This window comes from Zingiber officinale, chromosome 5A (genome assembly GCF_018446385.1).
Source record: "Zingiber officinale cultivar Zhangliang chromosome 5A, Zo_v1.1, whole genome shotgun sequence".
Classification (NCBI taxonomy): domain Eukaryota; kingdom Viridiplantae; phylum Streptophyta; class Magnoliopsida; order Zingiberales; family Zingiberaceae; genus Zingiber; species Zingiber officinale.
This window is the reverse complement of record NC_055994.1, coordinates 117497587-117506281: the sequence shown is the minus strand read 5'-3', so window position 1 is coordinate 117506281 and position 8695 is coordinate 117497587. Positions and strand designations below refer to the sequence as shown.

At 39.7% G+C, this 8695-nt stretch overlaps 1 non-coding gene across 1 annotated transcript; it reads right to left on the bottom strand.

Moving 5' to 3' along the window:
• Positions 1–1709: 1709 nt before the first annotated feature.
• LOC121983566 lies at positions 1710–1816 on the bottom strand. Its single transcript, XR_006112603.1, has one exon. It is a non-coding gene; the product is annotated as a small nucleolar RNA R71 (small nucleolar RNA).
• Positions 1817–8695: the final 6879 nt, after the last annotated feature.

The following is an 8695-nucleotide window of genomic DNA, read 5'->3' as shown; positions in this document are numbered from 1 at the left end:
CGTTGACCAAGTCGTCTGAAGTCCTCCTCCAGTCAACTATACCTGTATCCAGCGACCGGGTTCCCCCGGTCTCTGGTACCTCGGTGCTCGAGGCGAATTCCACAGACATATGAGCAACCGAATACTAATGACAGCATAATTAACTGAATGCAGAAAAGGTACGAGAACGTACCCTGGCCCAGGGAGGCGCCCTCGGATGGAGCGGTGAGCTGGTTCCGGTGAGGTGGATGAATGCAAGTCGGTAGGGCAGCCGAATCCGCGGGCGATAACTCGGAATCCAGTGCGGCATGGATCCAAAAGATGGCACGTAGGCCGGAATACCACAACAACTCGCGGGCCGGAGCTCGGCACGCAGGCCGGATAAGCCCAATAACCCACAATGATGATAATGATACAAAAAGTAAAATACCTCGGCGCGATGGCCGGAATTACCCAAATAGTACCAAGCTGTGGCTACCTGGAAGGTGACGATATCTACTAAAGACAACGGCAGTAGACGCGCGAGGGGGCTATTGCGGCTGTCGACGATGGCTATGACCGCGGGAGAGGGCAGCGATGGCTGCCGGCAGTGGCTATGGCCACGAGAGAGGGCAGCGGTGGCTGCCGGCGGCGGCTATGGCCGCGGGAGAGGGCAGCGGTGGCTGCCGGCGACGGCTGTGGCCGCGGGAGAGGGAGAAGGAGAGGCGGAAGTCCGGTCCCTTGGCAGCGTCAGCCGGCGAGGAGGCCGAAGGCAGTGCTGACTGAGGGTGGCGGCGATAGAGGAACGCTCCTCCTCTCTCTCTCTGGCGGCGGATCCTTCCCCCTCCTCACGAACAGAATCCCCCCCCCCCCCTCCTTTAAGAGCACGGTTCGTGCTCTTTTAAGCCCACAAAATCTAAAGGCCAAATGACAAAAAAGCCCTCCTCCTTCTCCTTAATTAATCCCATGCCATTCCCTATATCCGGATCACACCACATCAAATTTTTAACGATGTTGCCAGAAATTAGTTTTGGTTAATATTAATTGAATTGCAAACTAATTGGACTACACTGTTTTACTTCCTAGTTTTATTTGCATTTTTTTTTACATTTTTCTTAGCATTATTTTTTTCTCTTTTCAATAGATTTTAAATATGAAATATATTGGAAATCAAGTCGGCACAATGAGGATGGTCGATAGGGCTAGACTTCTTATAGACTTTGTTGCACCTCTCTCTTAGCCCTCTAGATCGTGTATTGTTAGGCCCCTAATTGAAACTAGATATTTCAAACTAAGCCTAGATTTGAATCTTATTATCCAGCAATAACAATTTAGGGACACACTTTCAGAAGATCTATATCAACATTTGAACCATTTTTTAATATGTTGTGATACAGTAAAGTGGGATGATGTTTCTAAAGATGCAATTAGATTAATGATATTTAATTTCTCTTTAACAAGCAAAGCTAGTGAAGGGGAGCCTTGGTGCAACGGTAAAGTTGTTGTCATGTGACCAAAAGGTCACAGGTTTAAATCCTGAAAGCAGTCTCTTACAAAAAGTAGGGTAAGGTTGCGTATAATGGATCATTCCTTGGGACCCCGCATGACGGGAGCTTTGTGTACCAGACTACCTTTTTTTTAACAAGCAAAGCTAGTAATTGGTTATACTTACTTCCATCAAGTAGTGTCACAACTTAGGGATCGATGGAGATGTACTTTTTTAATAAATATTTTCCACCAACTAAATAATAAAATTAAGAAGCCAAATCATAGAGTTTAAACAGACAGAAGGAGAATCATTGTTTAAGGCTTGGGAAAGACTCAAGGGATTGTTATTGTAGTGCCTCCATCATGGTCTAGAAGAATGGTTCATAATTCATCTATTCTACATGGGGATATTCAATGTAATAAGGATTTTACTAGATTTGCCAGCAAAGGCTTCTTTAATAAGGAAAAAATGTAAAAGATGCTTATTTGCTTATTGAGAATGTAACATCAAATCTAAACGGGGGTGGGAGGGGGGGGGGGAGAGGGTATAAGAAAGAGTCCCTCTAATGAAGATGATATTGATACATCAGCACAATGTGTAGTCATGCATAGAACCAATCCAGAAAGTAATTTGGAATAAATAAAGAGAAATGTTGAGGTTATGAATCAGAACATCAACGAGATAAAGGAAAGAGTTGAGAGGCTAGTGTCCAAGGGGATAAAATTTTCATCGAAATGCTCATATGAACACCTCAACCTATCCGAGATAATGTTGGGCAAGACATATGGTAAAAAGGATAGGGTCCTAGAAGTTAGGAAGAAACTTGATACTGAGGCATCTTCAACAAATAAGTTGCCATAAATGCAGAGTTATATGAAGTTCCTAAAAGATACATGGTCTCTGAAAAGGAAATTGGAGGACAAAGCACTATGACTGTAACGACCCAGCCCTCTTGGCCCATTTGGCGGCCCATTTGGCGGCCCATTTGGCGACCCTTGGGTCGTCGACCGTCGGCCCTTATGTCGTCGGCCCATTTGGCGACCTCTAATGTCATCGACCGACGACCCTTGGCCGTGCCGTTACTCACTAGGACTTTCCAATAAAAAGACGCCTTTTATTGTAACGACCCGGCCCTCTTGGCCCATTTGGCGGCCCATTTGGCGACCCTCGGGTCGTCAACCATCGACCCTTATGTCGTCGACCCATTTGGCGACCTCTAATGTCATCGACCGACGACCCTTGGCCATGCCGTTACTCACTAGGACTTTCCACCCCTGGCAGTGGATTTTCGCCTCCCCAAGGATTCGAACTCTAAACCTCCAGGCTTAAGTATTAGAGTTTATGAATCTTGATATTGTAACGACCCGGCCCTCTTGGCCTATTTGGCGGCCCATTTGGCGACCCTCGGGTCGTCGACCGTCGGCCCTTATGTCGTCGGCCCATTTGGCGGCCTCTAATGTCGTCGACCGACGACCCTTTGGTCGTGTCGTTACTCACTAGGACTTTCCACCCCTGGTCAATGGATTTTCGCCTCCCCCAGGATTCGAACTCTAAACCTCCAGGCTTAAGTATTAGAGTTTATAAATCCTGGTAACCAAGTGAGATGATCTCACTTGGTTACCAGGATTTATAAACTCTAATACTTAAGCCTGGAGGTTTAGAGTTCGAATCCTGGGGGAGGCAAATGAGTAACGGCACGGCCAAAGGGTCGTCGGTCGACGACATGAGAGGTCGTCAAATGGGCCGACGACATAAGGGCCGACGATCGACGACCCGAGGGTCGCCAAATGGGCCAGGAGGGTCGGGTCGTTACAATGACGTTATCTAAAGAGTGCAACACTTTAATACAGAATGGGTTGCTACCCAAATTAAAAGATCCTAAAAGTTTTTCGATATCTTGTACTATTAGTATCATCAGCATCGATAGAGGAATTTGTGATCTTGAATCTAGTGTGAGTCTTATACCACATACATTATACAAAAGAATTGGACTTACTAAATTGGAATCCACGAATGTGTCCTTATAGTTGGTGGACTATTCAATCTGGCATCCTATAGGAATAATTGAGGATGTACTAGTAAAGATCGGAGATTACGTCATGCCTACAGATTTTATGGTGTTGGACATGAAAGAAGATATGCATATCCCCTCATATTAGGGAGACCTTTTCTAGATACTACTGGTGTCATTATTGATGTCAAGAACCATCGACTCTCATTGATGATTGGGAGACAGAAAGTTAAATTTGATCTATCTAAGGCTATTAAATTACCATCTAAAGTGAATACTTGTAGTGTAGAAGTGTTACATAGAGTTGTACAAGAAAAAAAAAAGGAAATGAGGTATCAAATGATGATGCATATGGAGATGAGGGAGATCTTGACTGCTCGTGGTGGATGGATAGAAATCCAGATTTATTCATGGTTGAAGAGAATTCTAAAAGTTATAAACATGGACAAAATGGAGAAACTAAGGTAAAACTTCTTCTTGTAGAACTGAAGCCACTTCCTTCGAACCTTAGGTATGAATTTCTCTGGCCAAGTTCCACATACTCTGTGATTGTGAATGTTGATTTGAATGAATCAGAAACTCAGAAGTTACTTGGGGAGCTTAGATTGCATAGGAAAGTCTTGAAATACACCGTTGAATACATAAAAGACATTAACCCATCCTTGTGCATACATAGAATTTTGGAAAGAATGATTATAAATCTTTAGTAAAACCTTAAAGATGGTTGAATACAAATATGAAAGAGGTATTGAAATTATTAAATGCAAGAGTGATCTACCCAAGTTTAGATAAAGAATGGATGAGTCTAGTTTATGTGGTTCTAAATAAAGGGGGAATGTCAGTAGTAAAGAATGAGAATAATGAGTTAATTTCACTAGAATACGCACAAGGTGGTAAATGTGCATTGATTATAGAAAATTGAATAAAAAACTATACAAGACCACTTATCCTTACCTTTTATCAATCAAATGTTAGAACGATTGACCAAATACTCACACTATTGCTACTTGGATGGATATTCAAGTTTCTACCAAATTCTAATTCATGACCAAGAAAAGACTACATTTACTTGTCCATATGATATGTTTGCTTATAGAAGAATGCCCTTTGGCCTTTGTAATGCCCCAACTATATTCCAATGATGCATGATGGCTATCTTATTATACTTTATTGAATATATAATGGAGGTTTTTATGAACGACTTTTTTATATATGGTACCAGTTTCAATTCATATTTGGCAAATCTTTCTAAAGTCTTGCAAAGATGTGAAGATGTTAACTTGGTTTGAAATTGGGAGAAGTGTCATTTTATGGTCAAAGAAGGGATAGTTTTGAGAAATATGATTTCTAAACGAGGCATTGAGATTGATAAAATAAAAAATTGAAGTTATCAAGAGGTTGTTTCCTCCAATAAATGTGAAGGGAATGAGGAGTTTTCTTGGGCATGCTTGATTCTATCGATGGTTCATAAAAGACTTCTCTAAAATTTTCAAGCCCTTGACTAATTTACTTTTGAAAATGCTAATTTTAATTTTAACCTAGAATGTTGGGAAGCTTCTCACAGGATAAAGAAAGCTCAAGTGACAACCCCAATGATGCAAGCTCTAGATTGGAATCTTCCTCTTAAAATTATGTGTGATACTAGTGATTTTGTGATTGGAGCTGTGTTAGGGAAGAGGAAAGACGGGAAGCTATATGTCATACATTATGCAAGAAAGAGTCTAGATGATGTCTAAGTAAACTATGCCACTATAGACAATGAATTGCTAGCTATGGTATTTGCATTTGACAAATCCAGGTCATATTTGGTGAGATCAAAAGTGATAGTTTACACATATCATGCTACAATAAAGTATTTATTGAATAGAAAAGATACAAAGCCCTAACTCATTTGATAGATATTATTGCTTCAAGAGTTTGATCTAGAGATCAAGGATAAAAGAGGCTCAAAAATCTGATAGTGTACCATCTTTTTTGATTGAACTAGTATGATAAAGACAGGAAGGGTAATGGCTTACTGTTTAATGATTCTTTTCTTGATGAGCAACTTTTAGTTGTTAGAAGTTCAGATGCTCCATGGTACACAAACCTAGTGAACTTACTAGTATGTGGGATCTTACCCCTAGAGCACACCTATAAACGAAGGAGAAAATTCCTCTCGGATGTGGAATATTTTATCTGGGATGAATCGTTCTTACATAAAGGATGTGCAGATGACATCCATAGGAGATGTGTTCTAAACAAGGAGATTTGTGATATCCTTCACCATTGACACTCTTCTACTTACGGTAGTCATCCTGAGGCAATAAAAACTACAACAAAAGTTCTAGTAAGTAGGATTCTATTAGTCTCATCCGAGGGTATACTTGTCTGCCAAACTGGATGGTACCCTATAATGACAATATAAGAAATATAATATCAAACTCAGATTAAACAAAATAACACACCAATGCAATATAAAATCAACCAAAAACAAATGCCAATGTGTGTATATATGCATGCACATGTGAACATATTAAACTAACCAAAAGCATAACCAACAACATAATCATTCGATACGAAAAGAAAACCAAACTACAGGCAGTAGAACGTAAACTAACAACTCAAATAAAAATCCGAACTCAAGTGAGATTGGCAGCCAAAATCTCTGAGTGATACATCATATTATCTATCTGCTAACCTGAAAGTTAAAGAAAAAATAAGGGATATTGAGTACAACAACTCAATGAGTATAAAAAGATATTGCCTGATATTATATATATAGGGAGATTAAAAGATACAGTCTTAGGTAAAATACTTACTAACTAATGTCAGTGTCCCAATATACTCACTTGCTAACCAAAAACATAACCAATACATAACACTACACCAACCTGCTTAACCAAAAATATTCAACAAATTAGGAGTACATACAGTACATCCAAACTTGCACGAACAAATACATGATCGACATATAGCAAGTGCTACTACAGGAGAAACGCTCTACCACAGATGGTCCAGTAGGCAGTCAGGATAAATAACTAGTCACTGTCCATCAAAGAATGCCCTACTACGGATGATCTCGTGGGTGGACAGGATGAAATAGCTATCTAGCTCCCCTATCACTGACTGGTGGGAGAACGCTCTACTATGGATGGTCCCATAGGCAATCAGGTCATTATTTACGGGAGAATGCTCTACCACAAATGGTCCTGTGAGCAGATAGAATGTATAAGTGCACCAATCAAAAATGATACGTAAGCAATTACAGTCACCTCCAAGAGTAAATTTTGTTAGCTACACTATGATATGATCTCAGTAGCATATCGTCACAAGCCCAAACAACTAGCAAGGAGTTAAGAAGGATATTTAGCTATTTGCTATGATCTACCTGCGATAACTCAAAACCACTATATGATCTAATGGGTTGTTCAAATGCATAGACATGCATTAAGTAACTAGTCTAAGTGTATCACTATATGGTATCCATGTTCAGCAGCGGCTGTGACTGATGTAGCGATAGGCAGTTGTTGATGTTCACAACGCAGCAGGGATGCTCTCGATGGCTAGAGAAATCAACGATGACATTCCATTGGTAGGGTTAGGAGCCGCGACTTCGGTGGTGCATGGAGAGGAGGTGGCCTCAAAGCGTTTTGGAAGAGAAAAATAAACTTAAGTTTAAGAAATCAAACTGATGGAAATTGATTCAATCAACTTCCACTTTAAATAGAGTACTTCTAAACAAACTTTTCTCTTATCCATTTATCCCCATAAAATCTAAAACGACTTAATAAAAATTCATAAAAAAATCTTAATAAATCCCTATAATTCATATATACTCTTTTATATTTATTTATTTATTTATTTATTATTAATTATTTTATCTATATTTTCTTCTATAAATTCTATTAGATAAAATTTTAATCAGTTTAGTTTTTATCTCCTGATATATATATTAGATATATTACACCGATGGTATCTGATATGTCCTTTTGGGACTACACCAGTGTATCAATTCCATTTCATCTTCTACTTTTAGAGTGATGGAGTTGAGAGATTGCTTTTTTAAGGGCATGCCTGCCACATGATTCTACAACCCTGAGTTACCTTTTCTTATTGCATGGCGATGAATTGGAACTAATCAACTAAGATTTATGATAATCTATTGCTCCTTATGACAAACCAATCTATTTTTGTAGGTGACTCTCCATATCTCGGATTTCTATGAGTCAAAGGATTGTGTTCATCTTTCGATTTATCCTAGGACCTCATGAAATATGAATCTTGTGCTTTTGTCATTAAGATTATGTGTACATTGTAGGCTCGGACCACAAACACATATATCATTGAATAAGAAACGTTCAAACTCAATAATTTCAACAACATAGTATTTACATATCAAAATGACTAATCTCTAATCCTCGAATCAATAGTATAGTCAATAAATTCAGAGTTATAACTAGAGATCATCATTCAAACAAGTTACAATTAAGATAATTTAGAAAAGGGAATAAAAGCTTAGTCTTGATGTATAGGATCGTCTCTGGATGCTCTCCAATATGAAATATAGTCATTAAGGCATCGAATATCCCTCATATTCATTCTCTGATGTTTTCTTAGGGCCCTTGGGCAACTCCCCAATTGAGCCCCCCTCGTTTCAAATCTAAGTCAGATTTTATACCTAATTTTAAGCCGCCCAAGATAGCTATGCCCATAGGCATGGTTTGCCCGTGTCAAGCGTTGTGGCTATTTTTGGGCGATGGCATGGTCGTGTCGACCGGCATGACCGTGTTGGCTGGCATGGGTTATCCATGATAGGTGCTGTGGAGAATATGAAATTCTGGAATGGCTATGCTAGATGGCCACGACTATGCCACGACCATGCTAGATGGCCATAACTGTGACCACAACCATGGCAATTGGAATGCTCTCATGAATTGATCTTTGAACTCCATTTTCGCTTATTTTTACACCCTATCAAAGAAAATAAATAAGAGTAGCTTCCCGAACTAGAAAAGTGTTATAATGAAGCATGAGTAGATGAAAATATAAGATATATGCAAATGAAATGGGATAGGATATGTGTCAAACTACAATAAAACCTTATATTAAATGAATGAGAGAGATAGAGGCTTTAATAAGTTGGTCCGAGATCAGTGTAGACTATTGGGGATCGGACGGTCGGCTTGAAGGGGGGTTGGATAGACGGCGCCCCCAAATCGTTCGTTTCCTATGTTGTTAGCTTGCGCAGCAGAATA